Source organism: Mytilus californianus, unplaced genomic scaffold (assembly GCF_021869535.1).
Source record: "Mytilus californianus isolate M0D057914Y unplaced genomic scaffold, xbMytCali1.0.p SCAF_10, whole genome shotgun sequence".
Classification (NCBI taxonomy): Eukaryota; Metazoa; Mollusca; class Bivalvia; order Mytilida; family Mytilidae; genus Mytilus; species Mytilus californianus.
Window position 1 is genome coordinate 22,367,722 of NW_026262582.1, and position 21,694 is coordinate 22,389,415.

Genomic DNA, 21,694 nt, shown 5'->3' on the forward strand with positions numbered 1-21,694 from the left:
TAGAAGGACTGCTTCAAACCTTGATCTTTTCCTCAATATTGACACAGATGGACGACTTCACACGAAAATCTATGATAAACGGGACGATTTCAACTTCCCAATTATCAATTTCCCATTTCTCAGCAGTAACATACCCTCTGCCCCTTCGTATGGTGTTTACATATCTCAATTGATACGTTATTCTCGTGCTTGTTCGTACTATACGGACTTCATATACAGGAGTGTGCTCCTTACACAGAAAATGCTCCAACAAAGTTATGAGGAGGACAGATTAAAAATGACACTCCGTAAATTTTACGGACACCATCACGAACTGGTTGATCCATACGATGTGTCTTTGTCCAAACTAACTAAGGACATTTTTACCACGTGTTAGATTGTGGTTTGTCATTACGTCGTCTGATCTTTTAATTACCGAACGTGACTTATTCCCGATTGTGACTGTTTTGCTGAGTGTGAAACCGTATTGCTATAAGACGTGTCACGGTACTTTTCTATCCCAAATTCATGTATTTAATCTTGATGTTATATTTGTTATTCTCGTCGGATTTTGTCAAATGTCTTAACGTCTTTTCTGTTATATTTGTGTGTTATGGTAAAGATAATTAATCACCCCCTTCATTTATTAGATTTTAGTTTGGTTCAACGAAATTTATACGATATATTTGGTTTACAGTTTGATTCAGAAGAAACACCGACATAGCTAGATAATACAATTAATTATCTAATTACTACCACAATTTGATATTAATAAGTATTGTAATTTTCATTGTTATTAATAAATGTAATATCAGTATTACAAATCTAATCTTAAATCAATCCTAATCCTATCTAATTTTTGGGAAATATTTTTACAAATTCAAATGTGACGTCACTTTGTGTGTTTGTTTAGAATTTCAAATGTGACGTCACTTTGTGCGTTGAGGCTTTGGCTAACTCGGCTGTGTATTTTTATGTGTTGGATTAAGTTGTTTTATGTAATGTATCCGTTTTTATTCTGTAGTTAGTCCCCACTTCGGTTTTATCATGTATATCTATTATATAGTCATTTTATAAAATTTACTGTTTGCAAAATTATAAATTATTCTAAATAATAAGGATGTTCTTGTCCCAGGCAGAAAACCCTGGCCGTGTTGGATGCAACTTTTTGGAGGTTTTGGTCCTCGGTGCTCTTCGGCTTTGTACTTGTTTTGGCTTTCGAACTTTTTTCATCTGAGCGTCACTGGTTGGTCTTGTGTGGACGAGACGCACGTCTGGCGTATTGGATTTTAAGCCTAGTACCTTTTGTTAGCTTTTGTGATGTTGTCGTTTTGGTGTTGTGTTTGACGTTGCCATAAAAGCGGGAGGTTTGGCATGCCACAAAACCAGGTTTAACCCACCATTTTTTTCTTAAAATGTCCTGTACCAAGTCAGGAAAATGGCCATTGTTATATTATAGTTCGTTTCTGTGTGTGTTACATTTTAATGTTGTGTTTTTGTTGTGTCGTTGTTCTCCTCTTATATTTGATGCGTTTCCCTCAGTTTTAGTTTGTAAACCGGATTTGTTTTTATCTCTATCGATTTATGAGTTTTGAACAGCGGTATACTACTGTTGCCTTTATTCATAATTACATTTTTACATAATTAATTATCATAGGTAATTTTCATATAATGTTAGCTATCTTTGAACAAGTTAACTTAAGGTTATATGTTTGGTTTTTTTCTCTCTGTCTGTTTGACGTTTACCGAAATTCTGTTTTTAATGTAGAAACTGGTTAACAAACAGGCTTCATTATTTGCATTCTTGGGAAGTGTCTCTGGGAAAATTGAAAGCAGACGTTAAATAGATCAATCAAAAATCACCATTCGAGGAAATATAGGTGATACAATGTTCATAAAACAAAACGACGGAACACAAAAAACAGTCTACTCTTTGCTAACAAACAATTTTCGATTGAGCTACCATTAAGAAGAACCAAGTTACTCAAGATAAGCAAACAGTTCCTGATAAACAAGTTGTATCGATTGTATTGTTCACTGCAAGTCCAAAACCCGATGAAATATTACGATCATTCAATAAACAAGATTAAGTGAAGGAAATGGGTTAGTATAACAATAAGAAATTGAGATAGCTATCCACCAGAGACCAATTGATGAATGTGAAAGCAACTTAAGGCCTTCATCATTGACCAAAACTCTAATTGTATAGTAAGATACAAATGTTTTCGACATGACAAAATGTAAAATAATGCAAACGCGAAAGCAGACGGCCTGTTGACATCCTCGTTGTGTCGTTATTTTTGGAAGTCTACAGAAATTTATTGACCACTAAACAGCTGAAGCAAATTTTCACACTTTCTTCCGCAGCTAATCCTGATGTTTATTTTTGTTATTGTTGCTATTTCAATTTGATATTTGATGGTACCAATATTTAAACGACTCACAACGTAATTTGCATAGAATTAATTTATTTCTCATTTGCAAGTTGACAGAGTAGGGTCCTTATACTCTTTACGCATCATCACTTAATAATTCCGTAGTCATATCATAATAAAGGTATCACGGCTAGGACCCTGGAAAAATGTAAATATTGATGCTAGACGATGATTGAAAGGACTGCTCTATGACAAAGGAAACATTTCTATAGTGCATCAAGAAGCCTCACTAAAAATATGTAAACCCAGTTTTTCAAAGTTCGTTTTGATTATCCTGTTGGAGGATGTTTTTTAGAATTATCTTCTTTATAGCAAAAATATGCGCTGTTAAATTGTATCAGATGAAATATTTTAACAGTACAAACTTTAACCGTCACATTACCAATTTTCTTTTGTCTAAACCACGATATAGCCTTTATGTATTAAGGTGGCGGTATAAAATAATCAATCAATCATCTTAATGATCCCAATTGTCTGAACCAAATATCTTTTAAAAACAGTTGCAATATAAAGAATAAATAAAACGATGCTCAATTATTTAATGTTTGCAATGGGTTGAAATCTATAACGAACATTTCCTACCAAGTGTAAATATTTAACAGGAAATAACACAATTATTAAATTTTCAAGCGGAATAAAAACCATTCAGTCATACTTTTAGAGAATTTACTGTCAATTGCTTGTTTAATTATAGGAAAATTCAAGAACTATTTAACAACTTGACAATAGACACTTGACAGAAGTACTTAAACTATTGTATGTAAATATTGACATAGTCTGTATATAAATTTAAATATGGATAAATGTTTGGCAGCAAATGAATTACTCGATCAGCTGAGAAATTACTGGGACATACATGCTAAATATGTATTAAAAATATCGAGAGAAAAACATGTTATCTGTGTGATGATCAACCAAAGTTTATAATTTCAAACAAAATAGTAATATTTGTCAACAATTAATGACGTTTGTCTTAGACATCTTTAAAATAAAAATCATAGAGCTGGTATTGTTTTTATGCCCAACCTACGATAGTAGAGGGGCATTATATTTTTCGGTGTGTTCGTCCGTCTGTCCCGCTTCAGGTTAAAGTTTGTGGTCAAGGTAGTTTTTGATGAATTTGAAGTCCAATCAACTTGAAACTTAGTACACATGTTCCCTATGATATGATTTTTCTAATTTTAATGCCAAATTAGAGTTTTGACCCAAATTTCACGGTCCAATGAACTTAGAAAATGATAGTTCGAGTGAGGCATCCGTGTACTATGGACACATTCTTGTTTTTATATGTATTATGTATTAATGCTACTGAACCAGAAAAAAATGTCTCTTCAGTGATGCCTCGGGCGAAACTATTTGAATATCAAAAAAAGCTGGTAAAAGGCGAAAAGGACCAACATAACGAAGGACTTGTCACTTGGCTGGTTATATCCACGGAGACTATCAGTACACCAGCAGTGGTATGCAACAAATTGTAACATTAACATTAACGGTACTCATTTTACCGCACCAGATGCGCATTGTTGGCTATAAATGTGTCGTCATTTGATGATTTAGGCCACAATATACCCAAAAAGACCAAAAGTAAAGCTGAACCGGGAAATTTTTGAGGCAGATACATTCCTTTAACAATTTTAAAACATTTTAAAAAGCAAATTGCAATAAAACAATATTCGTATGCCCATCCATAAATAAGGTTTCATAAGAGTGTTGTTAAGATGTGAATCAAGTTTATTTATGTGTTTTGCATATTTTCAAATCACCTCTTTGACTCATACAGAACAGTTTTTTTTGTTGTTATCATCTTTTGTCTTTTTAAATCTGAATTTAGTATTGTAACTCCATTCCCTTGCCCCCATCCCTTCTTCTTGTATTACACTACTGTTCCTCATACAAAATATTAATCTAAAATATACAGATCATACCGTCCTCTCAAAATCAGGTAATAAATCAAATGTGTGTCTAAAATAGGCCGCGAAAAAACATGACGAAAAAAATGATGCAAGTACTGGTAGTTCAAGAAAGTTAATTCATCTGATGACTTGACGGGATATTTTGAAACAGACAAAAACTAAAACAAAATGTAAGCGATCTTATTCAATTATATATACTCTGAATTGCAAACTAATTGTATATGTTTATTTCATGTAAAACTTATAAAAAATGTATATGCCATTTGTGGTTATGACATTAATTTAAATAAAAATATAACGTTTCAGTTCAGAGTTCTAAGTGTCAAATATGTACATCAATATAAAATTGGCTTTTTAAATGCATTTCTTTATCCATCTGATCTTCAATTTATTCTTTATAAAGCGACATTTAAATGTTTCGGATTATTTTCTAAAACAAACAGTACTAATATGTTTCCCCTCTTTATTCCTCATTAAAAATGTTCAAGATATCAACAAGTAGAGGAACCGCTACGACAAGACATAATATGAATACACCCATGTAACCAATGACAGCAGAAGACATCCTATCGTCGGGTGCTGATATGAGACTGCGGCGATATGCGCTCGTCTTATTAACTTGTACTTGGAAAGATGAAAACGTTTGAATGTAAGAACTAGCATTCTTTACTTCAGCTAGGTTGCAAGCACATCCAGCTACTGACGGGTCGGTTGTGATACTCATAGTTGTAGCATCGTTTGTCACCTCAGGAACTGTAAAAAAAAACTCAATGTTCTTTAATGTAGTAATAATTGTTATAGATTTAGAGGACAGTGTGAGATATGGTTTCATTTGTGCATCGAAAATATGTCGAGTATGATTCTTACAAACACAAACATCTATGGGTGGTATTTTTTGGTTGTATTTATCACTCTACCATTTTGCAATGCCATTAATAGAACTATAACACTGATCAATAATATATATTTACACTCCGGAAATTTCTAACATCTTTCAACAACAAGGGCTACGGGCGTGTTACACTTATTTAGTTATAATTGTCCTGTGGATGATGTAACAATTCTAAATACTTAATTTCTCTAACAAATACTGCCAGTTTGAATTGGATGTTATGATTAGACGTCAAACCTGTTAGAAATGCTATTTCTCATATGTTATTTTTTCTTAGGGGGCATTAGCTGTAGCTGCCGTAGCTTCATGTAACTTCATGTAGAAGTAAGAACGTTTTTGACCTTGCTTCTTAAATATGTGCCTTTCGGACATTATTAAACTACCATCCTGTTGGAAGAGCAACTGTTTGTGTTTTTTATTATTATAAGTTTTATTATAGTTACACATATAGTATTTATAAATGAAGGATTGAGGTTAATACGCATGTAACACTGGTTTAAAAGTATCTCCTACTGTTTCATGTTCCTGTTCTGCTAAGTTAATTCACAATTTTCTAGATATGCTACAATGTGAAGCATATCATACCTAAGTGAAAACTATGCTGACATCTAGGTGTGCTTTGATTTTTTGTGTCTCCAAAAAATATACCGCAAATCTCCTACTTACATTTATAAATGTGCGACAAAATAGTGCAAAATAATAATTGTTAGAAGTGTAATGATATTGGGTTTCTATTTATAACTGTACAAAAAGGACTTAAACATAAGCTCATTTGACATTTATGTAAATTGCTATGTGTTTAATATATTAAATGATGAACGTGATCAACATGCATAAATAATATATTATGATAATAATGAGATAGTTCGTTAAATGTGTTCTTGTTCATGTTGTTAAGAGAGAATTCCCCTTGTTATTAAAAAGAGTAAAAAAAACCTCTCAGTGTAATCGTCCGTTTACAGAATCTAAAAGATTGTGGACAATTTCCGTATACCAAAACGAAAATACCGTCACGCCATTGGTTGAATTCCTATTGTTCGGGACGTTGTTAGCCAATCGCAACATTTGGGTTTCGCTTTAAAAATATTACTCAGATTTCATTTACTTCTAAAACGGCGAATTATTGCATAGTTTTATTAGAAACAAAATGCTGGTTAGCTTTTACCTGAACAAGAATTAGTATCCATTTCCCATGTTCCTCCCCATTCACAAAAACGTGTCCAAAATGTTTGTCCATTTGACAAGTAATAGCCGCTTGTACAGGTGTATGTTATCGTTTCCCCAGGATTCTTTACAGCCAAGGTGTTGTGATTAGAGTTATTGACAGCAGGTGGATTCATACACGGTTTCACTAAAATGAAGAGTAAAATTAACCGTTATCATACATGTACCTCTTCATATTTTTTATGAATTTTTTAAGAACATTATAAAATACTTGCATATAAGTCAGCAATTAAGATGTCTGATTGCATATTATAAATTATGTATAACATTTAGAATAAACAATTATGTGTTTTTTTCATGGTCATCAATGTGAGCGATAATCTACATATTTGCGCTGGATCTTTTTTTTTTGGCGGGATGTAAATTACCTGTATATCATTTTCTCCAAATCATGTACTTGTTGTTAACAATACTATGACATGATTATTTTCTTCGAAACATGTGCAACTATTGTTTTAATGTTTTCGCAATTATCTTATCTCTTTAAAACTTCTTTGCCCCAACATTGTGTGCTAATTATTCCAATCGAGTACCGGAAATTCAGAAATTATTGTGGGCATTTTTTATTGCGATTTTTGAAGATTGGACAAACATTTGATATTGATTATTGCGATTTCAGGAAAAGCGGCATACAGATAAACGTATAAGATATCAGAAAGCGAGTTTCTTTTAATTGCGATACTCACCCAGTCGCATTATCCGCACTTATAAAAGCCTCGCCATAATTTCTGCATTTAAAGTATCTGTTATTTTTCATAGATTAACAGAATAACAAGACTGAACATAAAAAATAAATCAAAATATGATTTTTTAAACAAGCACACCATTTCAAAATCGACTAATTTCTAATAGAAAGTAATCATCATATTTAAATAAACACACCAACACAAACGTTTCTATCCGTTGTCCAGTTACCGTCGATTCCACATTGTCTGTTCCAGCTTGTTCGCTCGCTTGATAACTCGTAACCGAAGTCACACGTATAAGTAATCATTTCTCCTGGAGACTTCACAACTGTGGTGTCTGTAGCTGCGTTGATGATGGTTGGTGGTGAGGTACAGCTTATAACTGCATTAAATTATGATCAGTTATATAATATTAAGTTATTATTCTTTATCAATGGAAACACACATTTGTATGTGTGTTAACGTCTTTCGACTTTTTCCTTTCTATTGAGCAATTCAATTTATATTCTTAAATATTTGTTGTGTACTTAATTTTTAGGACTTCGTGTGTATAAAAGAACAAATTTAATTGTTTAACAAATTCTACATTTCTAATTAACTTATATAAAATAATTAAAACATGAAAATTATGTAACTCTTATAATATATAATATATAATATAATTTCACAAACATTGGTACCAACGAAAAAAGAAACAATAAAAGAGAAGGAGACGTGGTATGATTGCCAATTAGACAGACATCAACATGAGACCATGGGCATGGATCCAAGCAACTATATATCACCATACGGCCTTCTACAATGAACAAAACTCATACCGTAAGAAAGTTATAAAAGGCCACCGCATTCGAACTGTTAAATGTGAGACATGGACCATTGAATAGCAGACTGATTACGTTCGACTTGATAATTTAACACTTAGGCATACTTCCATTCAAATAAAATAATAATCTCAAAGGAATACCAACGTTCAAAAAAGAAAAATGACAATAGAAAACATGATACATTTACTTTTTTCCAATTTTGTATAAAAAATCTACAATGAAACTGAAATATCCAAATCTATAAAAGGACATCTTTTGCTGTTTATATTACATGTAAATTTTTGCAGTCTGAGTAGAGAATTCATGATTATGTTAAGCAAAAATATCACAAAAAAGGGTAAATGTTTCAGAATGTTTCAATCACGTACGATGTTAATGGATCTTAACTGCTTTTGGCCATAGCATGTGATTCATTACAATTCAAGAACAAACATATCAAGGAGTGCAATTTGTACAATACCTACAAACTATCGATAACCTTTTTAAACCTAGATGCTGAAATCAACGTCATTTGTCACTGTCTCGTGAGCAATTATACAACATCTTCTTATTTTATATTTGGTGGGGTTCGTGTTGCTCAGTCTTTAGTTTTGTATGTTTATGTTGTGTTTTGTGTACTGTTGTTTGTCTTTTTTTTCTTTTTTGCCATGGCGTTGTCATTTTATTTTCGACTTAAGAGTTTGAATGTCCCTTTGGTATCTTTCGCCTCTCTTTTAAAGTTACACAACAACAGTAAGACGTTATCTTTTCAACAGTAAGAGCTCTGATACATAACTTGCTATAAGTTCATGACGCGAGGAAACAGTAAAATAACACAAATACCTACCTCCAAGGAAAATTCAAAACGGAAAGTCCCTTATCAAATGGCACAATCAAAAGCTCAAAAACATCAAACGAATGGAAACAAACTGTCCTTTCCTGACTTGGTACAGGCATTTTATTATGTAGAAAATGGTAGATTAAACCTGGTTTAATAACTAGCTAAACCTCTCTACATACTTCAAAAAGCGATTAAACCTAAAAGTTAAAACAATAAGAAAAATCCTATTACCTTAGCAAGTTATGAATTAATTTGTGTGGCTTGAAAACTGTGGCATTATATACAGGATAACCTTTCCTTCGGAACAGAAACGCAATTTAAATAATTGATTGATTGGTGTTTGCCTCATGTCCAGTGGCAAATATTGCATGCATGTTCAGGATGAGAACAATTTAACAATTAATACAAAATGAAGGTCCAGAAATATTTTTCCACCGAGATGATGGGTAAGGAATTCGGAATGCCACTGAATAATTAGGGTATATTGGATAAGGACAGACATTTAGCCTTCCAACAGGCTACCTATGAACCCATTAAAAATCGTTTGTGAAAGGTTCTTGAAAGTGTTTAGAACGTGACACTCTTTTTACACGAGGCATCGAATTTAACGTTCATATCCTGACCGGATGTGGCTGCGAATTGAAAAATCCTGCACAATCAAACGAACGACCCACTCTTGCAAGGGTTTTTGCTGCGGGTCGTAAGGAGAACAAGGGATGATGCCCATATTTCTATACCAAAGCAACCATTTGGGCTCCTGCTTGAATAATGAAAATAGACAACTGAAGGGGATACGAAGTAATGTTCAAATAGATTATTATAACTGAAATCTTTAGTTAATGAAATTATGTATCAAGCACCAGGAAAAAATCTTACGACTTAGATTGATCGTAAGTCATGAACAATTCAGTATAATTCCGATCAATCTTAGTCGTAAGTTTGTTCTTGAAACTGACTCCTGGCAATTACAATTTTGAATAATTCTGTTAAGGTTCTTTTTTGGTTCTGTGCTCACAATGATTTGTAAATCACTCTAACTTGGAGCCAAGATAAGCTACAGATGAATATTATTCTAGACACATGTGCATCGTATGTTTATATTTCTACCACTATGCCAATGTCTCTCCTGATGATCAGTAAATAATACAGGATTTTTATTATGCCAGTAGCAAATATTTTTGAAATGTACATTTCAATTGTTTATTTTCAGTTCATAATATTTATATGTTCTATAATTGAGGTCATTACTGTCTAAGACAAAGTTGACCCTTTCACGATTTTCGTTTATTCTGTTTAGGTTAAAGGCGGCATGTGTATTGCTGCATGAAATTATTAAACTTGTTGTTTTCAATTTTTTTCACATACAAATTGATATAAAAAAAACAATAACTTTCTTATTTGGCGTTAACCACGCGTGTCGGTTTTGTCATTTCAAACACTAAAAATCATAACAATCATGTAAATGTGAAAGTTGAAATGGTTGATATAAGATTTGAGGAAGTCAGTGGTCAAAGTTATCTCATACACAATAATAACTTACAGTTATAACTTATTCTAATATTAGAGACCAAAAATTGCGCTTCATCAGATCTTGGTCTCTATTAACAAGATTAATGTTTTCAAATTAAAATTTTACGGAGAAAGTTGTATGCCATTTGCTACTAACCCTTTTCGCATAAAGACTTATATTTGTTGTCACAATCCTGAGATGCAATTAATGTACTCTGGTAAAAGATGCAATTTTGATACGGTGGACTCGATCCACCATACCCTTCCATTTCATTTGGTTCGCTTACTCTCTTATAAGCAAATATAGCTTCATTTATAGACCATAAACGTCCATCTACCCATTCAAACTTTTGAAGATTTGGGTCCCATGAACTTCCTATCCAATGGTATTCTCTAAAAAAATTCAAACAGAAAAAAGCTTGATACAAACGATATATTCAAATGATTTTTTATATAATATGCATTAAGAAAATATACAAAACTATTAAAACATTTTGACATTACACGTATACTTAAAATATTGAAATTAAAATGGCAACAATGACAAGTTCGTAGACATTTAACTCAATTTACCATGGCTGAGATAAAACGGGAGAATAATCTGTACCTAATAAAATTGACTTCTAATTTGAACATTGCCGTATATTGTGACTGCGTTTGACAACAATTAAGTGTTGATTGACGTAGTAAAACACACAAGTTTGCCATCTGTACAAACACTCTTTAAAGATGCCAGGTAAATAATTATGTTACTAGAAGCGCATTTCGTCTACATAGACCAGTAGAAACCAAAACTACAAAAGGTTATGCCATATATTCCTGGTGTAGAAGTCCTTACTTTTCAAAATAATTCAACTTAAAAAAATAACAAAATACTCTTACCCCTATTTTTTACATTTTTACCTATTGTGTCTGTTTGTTTTGTTCACGCATCGTTGTCAATATAATAGAATTTGATTCGACTATCATACAAGTGAGAGGTTTGGCTAGCTATGAAACAAGGTTCAAACCACCATTTTCTACATAGGAAAATGCCTGTACCAAGTCAGGAATATGACAGTTGTTATCCATTCGTTTGATGTGTTTGGGCTTTTGATTTTGCCATTTGATTGGGGACTTTCCTTTTCAAAGTTTCCTCGGAGTTCGGTATTTTTGTGATTTTACTTTTAACAAACTTACTTTTTATACATTGTGACTTGAATGGAGAGTTGTCTCATTGGAACTCATACCACATCTTCTTATTTGTATATAAATGAGACATTTAACTGTTCTGGAATTATATGGTGAATGATGCATTCAATTGGGAAAATTTCACCCTATCTATGCTGTCGACTCATCCGGTCTCTTTCCGTAATTCGATTCCTTTGTCGGTGTTGGTATATACACAACGAATTAACGAGATTACATAATATTATTACGTGACAAGTATGCACAATAGATGTAATATCAGCCACAGGTCAGATATCAGATTAAGAGACGAAGAAAATATTTGAAAAGTATTAAATGTATTAAAATGTTGAATCTGCTATTAATTCCAACTATGCAATTTGTACTTCAAGACAACAACATAGGCAGTTTATATATTAAGAAATGTTTAACCGTAAAATACTCAAACGTACGTATATATTTAAAAATTTGAAACTGATGTGTTTGAACTAACAAAATGTATTAAAACATTTTAGACAGACCTTTTTTGTTAAAATACCTGAAGGTTTACTTAACAGTACTTTTATAGAGCATATCTAAGTTTAAACACGTTGAATAAATGTATTCAGTGTATTATTTGTTTTGCATTTTTCATAACATATTTTTCTCTTTCCTTATATTTGTCGTGTATCTTACTTTGTTACTTTTTTCATTGAAAACGTAGCATTGAGGTATGTTTTCCTGAATTTACTAAGTGACGACGAAATGCCATGCGATAACGTTACCAAAAGGCATGCAATAATTACCGAAAGCAGTTAATACTTGTTTTTCATGTAATCCCATTAAGCACGATTTAAATAAAATGTAATTTACGCAAATGAAATGCTTTTATCATACTGAAAATTATTAGTTATTTATACTTTAAGTATATGATAAAAATCGGTTATCCACTATTGATTCTGATATTATTAGTACAATTGTAATATATTTGACAGCACTATGATTGCAACTGTTCACAATTAAATGAATTTTAGACTTAAACGGTCAATTCATCTTAACATCATCTGAAAAGCCTGAACAATAATCTATCAAGTCCTGTTCAGTCTTTTAGTCTATTTTCAGACTTATCGACTGCGGTAAATTCAGTATGGTTAGAAAATTTGGTAAAAGTCAATTCAATAGTGTTCAGTAGCTTTTCAGACAATTTACAATTACCACAGTGAATACATTTGAAAGATTGAAAATGATGTAATAATTAATGTTTCAGTTTTTTAAGATCTGTTGAGATCGGGTTGCCCGTGTCAGATCAAATTGATTTTGATAGTGTAAGGACTAATTGTGAAAGTAAGAATCAGTTACACATTGTTGAAATTATCCAATTCTGTTTTGCTGTTATAGGTTGCTAGTTGCATTCCTTTTGCTTCGCATGCAGCCTTTGCGTCATTCCAGTTCAGCAGTGTCTCTTCAGGTTCAATGTATCCTGAAAATTAAAATTAATAAACACATTCGTATTGCTCAGTCTTTGGTTTTCTATGTTGTGTTTTGTATACTGGTGTTGGTTTTTTGTTCCTTTTCGTTTTTGCCATGTCGTTGTAAGCTTATTTTCGACTATCAGTTTGAATGTCCCTTTGAAAAATGTCTCGCCTCTCTTTGTTTGCACTTAGTTTCATCATTTTGCTAAACGTTTCATGACAAGGCTGGTACATATATAGATTAGTCAAAACGTTTTGTAAAAATAAAATTCCTTCTCCAAACTATGAAACTTGAGTCATAAAATAACATGATGAATTGTACAAGAGATGCGTTCAGTTCTAGAATGATAGTGTCCGTTTTCTTTTGACTAAGTATTTTTTATGCTACATCTGTATCGAAATATCTGCTATAATTGCATTATCAATAAAGTTAAGTGTATCTGCCTGTTGCAATAAAAAGAACGCTAGCAAATAATACTGATTTCACTTCAACGCGTATTACCCAAATTATATACAACAGCATGCGTCAACAGCGAACTCTTTTCAAATCAAAAAGTCTTCTATTCAATTTTTTTTTAAAAACAAACTCAATAACGATACTAGGCTTATAATTCGGTACCCATATGCACGTTTCGTCTACATCAGTGGAACTCAAATCAAAACTGCCACAACGACTAATAAAATACGAAGTTAAGGAGCATTGAAGAGTATTATTCTAACAAGTTGTGCAATATTGACTAGTGCTATCTATCCAGTGGAAGAAATAACGTGAGTGTTTCGCTTAATGCAACATTTTATAAAATACAATAAATGAACTAATTCACAGCAAATGAGCTAATTTAAAGAAAATGAACTCATTTACAGAAAATAAAATGTCAATGATATATCTTGTAAACATAAAATAGATGACTACGGGACTCCTTAGTGGCGCTCAAATAAAAACAACGAAAACCAATTCCATTATGAAGTTCAAGTTAAAAAGAAAAAAAAAAACCAAAATCCTCAAAGTTGAGCTCAATTTGCAAGTAAGTAGTGTAATATTGTAAACAAATAAAATATAGTGGGGAAAACACGAATCTCCAAACATGTCACACAGAAAAACAAACCACATCAACTTCAAAAATACAGAAAAACAACTTCAAACAAAACATGCACAATTGTAGTGAGGTACAACCAGTTGTACATGTACAAACACGATCCCTTTACATATCTAACCACATTACAATACAACACATGCAATGTACAGCTACCAGTAAAATCACCACTAGATTGAAAAAGAAAGAGAAAAAAGGTACAGTATTTGAGAACAGGATCAAAACGTGTTCCCTACTACAGGAAGCTACCTTAGGTAGTAACAGCTTTTTGTTAACATCAATTAATCAATTTGACAACAATTCCTTAAAAGCTAACAAGTTCAATTAGACTGAAGAAGAAAAAAGGCCGATGGTATGTAGGTGGAGTTCAAAAACCGTAAGTCGAAGAACAAATACAATTTGATGGTCAAAACTAAATAAAAGCAACAGTAGTATACCGCTGTTCAATAGTCATAATTCGATTAAGCAAAAACAAATCCGGGGAACAAACTAAAACCGAGGAAAACACATCAACTATAATAGCAAAATTAATTTTTAAAGTTTTTTATTTGTGGATGTCACAATTGAGAGATCACTGACATGATTGCTGCTACGACAAATAGGTCAACTATCGTTAAGCTGATATCTCAAACGACTCTCACTGAAATTTTGCAGGTTAATAAACAGAGAGAATAGACTTATAAAAAATACGAAATTGAAGAGCAATGAAACGAAATGTTGAGAGACGTTGAGTCAAATATATTTATGGCGTAGTAAAACCTTTGTGTTTTGAAAAATTGAAAATACACCGCAATTATTATAACGTTAAAATGAAGATCCAGTTTTTTACCTTTAGTTTAATTTCCAAAGGATATTTCAAAGTTTCAATATCTCTACTCGTCCGCGAGAAGGTTTAATCTAACATCCATATTTAATATATTTCAAAAGGATGAGAGCATTAACAAAAACAGAAGCAAAACATACATAAACTTTCAGTGAAATAAAGAGAACCTACCTGATATCATAAGTATACCGTTCAAAAACATTAAAATTATATTTAGTGTAAACATAGTATCAATTACTTATCCAAGTCTTGTTGAGAATATGCTTCACCGCAACTGGATGAAAGAAAAGCTTATGATATTAATAAATGTATAAGACTTGGTTACTATGGGGATTGCTTTCCACAGATAGGCGAGTATCTATTAGTTAAATGTTGAATTTTCCTTAATTTATCGATTTATATACAATAACAAAATTTGTTTGTAGCCTCCATTGTTTGGTTTGAATTATTAATGTGTAAAACGTTTGGTAAAATCCTTAGAATACTAAATCAATCACAATTAAAAAGTTGGACAATGGAAACTATTTAAAAACTTTGAACGGATATATTACAGATGAAAGCGGTCATAAACTGTATAACTTAGTTTGCTTTTTTGATTACAGAAACTATCTAATTGTACTAAAAACAAAGACTGAAAACCAGCATGCAAAACTGATCTTAAGGCTGTTTAGTTTTTGGTACTGTTGGTGTTTATTCCTTCCTGCATTTAAATCCTGGTAATTAACACTTTTGGTAATGCGTGTAACGTAAGGTAATTTAAGGTTGTGTAAATACTCATCAAAGATACCAGGCTTATAATTGGTACGCCATACGCGAGTTACGTTCACATAAATAAAACATTTCGAAGGCTTAATCAAAAACCGCCGATCAAATATAAGTTCAGTATACTATTGTTTCAATTTGCACTTGTGTATTTGTACTTTTAACCTTCAGTTCATTATATGAATTGACGGCTTTTCCTGTACTGATTAATTGTTTGTAATGCCGTTGATTCAAATTAAAAAAAAGTGTATCAAAAGTACCAAGCCTTTAATTTGGAACGTCAAACGCACGTATCGTCTACACCAGACTCATCAGTGGCGTAAGAATGAGACCGGTTTGAAGGCAAAATAAAAAACCGCCAAAAAACAATGCCTACATATATTCTGAGAATCATTTTGTAATATCATTCTTTAAAATAAGTTTGCTAACCATTATTTTAATTGTTCTAGTGTATTTGTGCCTTTAACCACCAGTTGATACTATAGAATTAACTGATTTTTGGTACTAGTGTATGTGTGCCTTTTACAACCAATTGATACTATAGAATTAACTTATTTATTGGTACTAGTGTATTTGTGCCTCTTACCACCAGTTGATACTATAGAATTAACTGATTTTTTTGTACTGGTGTATTTGTGCCTTTTACCACCAATTGATACTATAGAATTAACTGATTTTGGTACTAGTGTATTTGTGCCTTTTACCACCAGTTGATACTATTGAATTAACTGATATTTTGGTACAAGTGTATTTGTGCCTTTTACCACCAGTTGATACTATTGAAGTTACTGATTTTTTGGTTCTAATGTATTTGTGCCTTTTACTACCAGTTGATACTATAGAGTTAACTGATTTTTGGTACTAGTGTATTTGTGCCTTTTACCACCAGTTGATACTATAGAATTAACTGATTTTTTGGTACTATTGTATTTGTGCCTTTTACCACCAGTTGATACTATGGAATTAACTGATTTTGGTACTAGTGTATTTGTGCCTTTAACCACCAGTTGATACTATTGAATTAACTGATTTTTTGGTACAAGTGTATTTGTGCCTTTTACCACCAGTTGATACTGTAGAATTAACTGATTTTTTGGTACTAGTGTATTTGTGCCTTTAACATCCAGTTGATACTATAGAAGTAATTGATTTTTTGGTACTAGAGTATTTTTGCCTTTTACCACCAGTTGATACTATAGAAGTAAATGATTTTTTGGTACTAGTGTATTTGTGCCTTTTACCACCAGTTGATACTATTGAATTAACTGATATTTTGGTACAAGTGTATTTGTGCCTTTTACCACCAGTTGATACTATTGAAGTTACTGATTTTTTGGTTCTAATGTATTTGTGCCTTTTACTACCAGTTGATACTATAGAGTTAACTGATTTTTGGTACTAGTGTATTTGTGCCTTTTACCACCAGTTGATACTATAGAATTAACTGATTTTTTGGTACTATTGTATTTGTGCCTTTTACCACCAGTTGATACTATAGAATTAACTGATTTTTTTGGTACTAGTGTATTTGTGCCTTTTACCAACAGTTGATACTATTGAAGTTACTGATTTTTTGGTTCTAATGTATTTGTGCCTTTTACTACCAGTTGATACTATAGAGTTAACTGATTTTTGGTACTAGTGTATTTGTGCCTTTTACCACCAGTTGATACTATAGAATTAACTGATTTTTTGGTACTATTGTATTTGTGCCTTTTACCACCAGTTGATACTATGGAATTAACTGATTTTGGTACTAGTGTATTTGTGCCTTTAACCACCAGTTGATACTATTGAATTAACTGATATTTTGGTACTAGTGTATTTGTGCCTTTAACCACCAGTTGATACTATTGAATTAACTGATTTTTTGGTACTAGTGTATTTGTGCCTTTAACATCCAGTTGATACTATAGAATTAACTGATTTTGGTACTAGTGTATTTGTGCCTTTTACCACCAGTTGATACTATAGAAGTAATTGATTTTTTGGTACTAGAGTATTTTTGCCTTTTACCACCAGTTGATACTATAGAAGTAAATGATTTTTTGGTACTAGTGTATTTGTGCCTTTTACAACCAGTTGATACTATAGAAGTTATTGATTTTTTGGTACTAGTGTATTTGTGCCTTTAACCACCAGTTGATACTATTGAAGCAACTGATTTTGGTACAGTGTATTTGTGCCTTTTACCACCAATTGATACTATAGAATTCACTCATGTTTGGTACTAGTGTATTTGTGCTTTTGACACCAGTTGATACTATTGAAGTTACTGATTTTTTTGTACTGTTGTATTTGTGTCTTTTACTACCAGTTGATACTATAGAATTAACTAATTTTTGGTACTGGTGTATTTGTGCCTTTCACCACCAGTTGATACTATAGAATTAATTGATTTTTTTGGTACAAGTGTATTCGTGCCTTTTACTACCAGTTGATACTGTAGAATTGACTGATTTTTTGGTACTACAGTATTTGTGCTTTTTACCACCAATTGATACTATAGAAGTTACTGATTTTTTGGTACTAGTGTATTTGTGCCTTTAACCACCAGTTGATACTATAGAATTAACTCATGTTTCGTACTAGTGTATTTGTGCCTTTTACCACCAGTTGATATTGTAGAATTAACTCATGTTTCGTACTAGTGTATTTGTGCCTTTTACCACCAGTTGATACTATAGAATTACCTGATTTTTTGGTACTAGTGTATTTCTTTCTTTTACCACCAGTTGATATTATAGAAGTAACTGATTTTTTTGTACTATTGTATGTGTGCCTTTTACCGCCAGATGATATTATAGAATTAACTCATTTTTTTGTAGTAGTGTATTTTTGCCTTTAACCGCCAGTTTATATTACAGAAGTAACTGATTTTTTGGTACTAGTGCATTTGTGATATTAACCACCAGTTGATACTGTAGAATTAACTGATTTTTTTGGTACTAGTGTATTTGTGCCTTTAATCACCAGTTGATACTAAAGAATTACCTGATTGTTTTGGTACTAGTGTATTTTTGCCTTTAACCACCAGTTGATACTATAGAATTTACTGATTTTTTGGTAGTAGTGTATTTTTGCCTTTAACCGCCAATTTATATTATAGAAGTAACTGATTTTTTGGTACTAGTGCATTTCTGATATTAACCACCAGTTGATACTATTGAATTATTTGATTTTTTGGTACTAGTGCATTTGCGCCTTTACCCATCAGTTTATATTACAGAAGTAACTGACTTTTTTGTTCTAGTGCATTTATGCCTTTTACCGCCAGATGATACTATAGAATTAACTGATTTTTTTTGTAGTAGTGTATTTTTGCCTTTAACCGCCAGTTTATATTATAGAAGTAACTGATGTTTTTTGTACTAGTGTATTTGTGCCTTTAACCACCAGTTGATACTATAGAATTAACTGATTTTTTGGTACTAGTGTGTTTTTGCCTTTAACCACCAGTTGATACTATAGAATTAACTGATTTGTTGGAACTAATGCATTTGTACATTTTACCACCAGTTGGTACTTTAAAATTAACTGATTTTTTGGTACTAGTTTTCTTAATAATAATTCAATTGATTTGACGTTTTAGAATCTAAATTACTATGGGTCATTTCATTGTTCGTACCACCCCAAAATGAAAATAACTTCACATCATTGGTTGAATTGTAATTGATTAGGACGTTTTAACAAAACACGACGCTTTGGTGTACATTTTTGAAAATGTTTCCCAGAATGCATTAGATTCTGAAACGGCGAATTGAGATAACATTTTATGTAATAGGGTAGGATTGAGATCCGTGATAACAGAAAACAGAAAATGATGGTTTTTTTTATTTAGCCTTCTAACTACACGAATTAATTGCCATACCATCTACAAATTTACAGCCAGTAACAAAAAGAGAACATGAAAACCGATAATTCCTCATTCCTTGTGCCAGGACTCAAGTATATCGTCACTCGTCTTCCCCAGATACCATCAGAATCTGGAATGGACTGTCACAACGACTAGTAAGTTGCACAACCCTTAATTCGTTTAAAAGGGGTGTGCAAGAAGTCAAAGCTTCGATAGATGTTCAACCTTGTTTTTAACCTTATTTTAAAGTTCACTGTAGATAATTCGCACATGACCACACATTTGTTGTTCTCACATCGAACATGTACATAAAACAGTAGGATAATACTCCCATGGGAGGACTGTACTATAAAGGAAGAAGAAGAAGAACTTTTTTTTTATCAGGCGCAACTAATACGTCTAATGTGGACGTAACGCGCGTCCAGCATTCCAATTAAAATACTTTTATTCATTTAATATAATAATGTTGTACTGCTCCTAAACTATATTCTAAATTTTTTCTTATTTGTTTACATACATATCGGTGTTAATTTCGTTTTCAAATTGTTAGATAATTATATTTTAATTTCAAAATAAAATCGATTATTCGGACACTAATTATAATGAAGATATCAGCATGTGTTTTCCTTAAGTCTGTGTATTTAATCTTTAAATAACGATTAAAGAGAATTTTTCCGTTCGTTATTGAATTGTCATAAGCCAATGTAGAACTTATGTCAGGAAATTTCAAAGACGAAAAATATCTTGCCTTGTTTGCATGGTTGTATCTTTTTCAGTCACTATTCACAACGACGGACTTTTGTAAATTGAACTTCAATATATTAACCCGGGGAAGGCTTTTTTGTTACGTTGTAAATAATTAAATAAGTAAATCTTAAAAACATATTTTATTGTTCAGAAACTAAAAAAAAAAACGAATGAGAAAAAAGTGTAAGTAATATCTTCACGAAGTGAATGACACATACACTATTTTTATTAAAGTAAAAAACGAGCGACTTCGTCTCTATTTGCATGGTCGCTTTTTATATGTAAACTCTTTATAGGTAAAATTTTTATAGCTATGGTACAGACCTTTTTCTCCTCTTTTTTAACCTTCTTCGCGAGGTATGTTGAGTGTTCATGGTGAAGGTTTTTTTAAGTTGAATTTAAAGATATTTATAATATAAAAAACGACAGTTTTATAACAGAGGGACGAAAGATACCAGAGGGACAGTCAAACTCATAGATCGAAAACAAACTGACAACGCCATGGCCAAAAATAAAAAGACAAACAGACAAATAATAGTACAGATGACACAACATAGAAAACTAAAGACTAAGCAACACGAACCCCACCAAACACTGGGGGTGATCTAAGGTGCTCCGGAAGGGTAAGCAGATCCTGCTCCACATGTGACACCCGTCGTGTTGCTTATGTTATTACAAATCCGGTAAATAGTCTAATTCGGTAAGTCACATTCGTGAAAAAGGAAGGATATTGTAGTTACGACATAAGGAACATATCCGATATCATCTGTGAAACGGTTATTTCAATAACGGTCAACCAACTCGTGATGGCGTCCGTAAAATTTACGAAGGGATGATTTCAACTTCACTATTTGGAACTCTTGGTTTAATAGCTTCCTTGTGAGCAGCAATCCTCTATCAAGGAAATCCTGATAGGAAACACAAGACCGGGAATATCGTATCAATTGGGAGATATATACTCCGTATGCAGGCGCTGCTGGAATTTTGCTACATAGAAATGGAAAGTTCACAATTGGGAAGCTGAAATAATCTCTTTTGTCGTAAAGTTTTGTTTTCAACCGACCCTCATTGTCAATTTCTAGATGTAAGTCAAGATATGAGGCAGACTTAACTGTATTTGTAGTATCTTTTATCTCTAGTTCGATGGGATAGATTCGTTCAACATAGTCACCAAATTTTGTATTATTTAGTGAGAGAACATCATCTATATAGCGGAACGTAGAGTTAAAGGATATTGCTAACTTCTTATCTTTCTTCCTAAGAAGTTCCTGTATGAAGTCGGCCTCATAATAATAAAGAAACAAGTCGGCAAGAAGAGGGGCACAATAGGTTCCCATTGGAATTCCGACAGTCTGTTGAAAAACACGTCCTCCAAACGTAACAAATATGTTGTCAATCAAGAAATCAAGCATCTTTATAATGTCAGTTTCAGAGAATTTTTTGTTTAAATCAAAGTGATTCTTTACAAAGTAGGATTTATCCCTCCCCAAGACAAGATACTTGTATCTACGT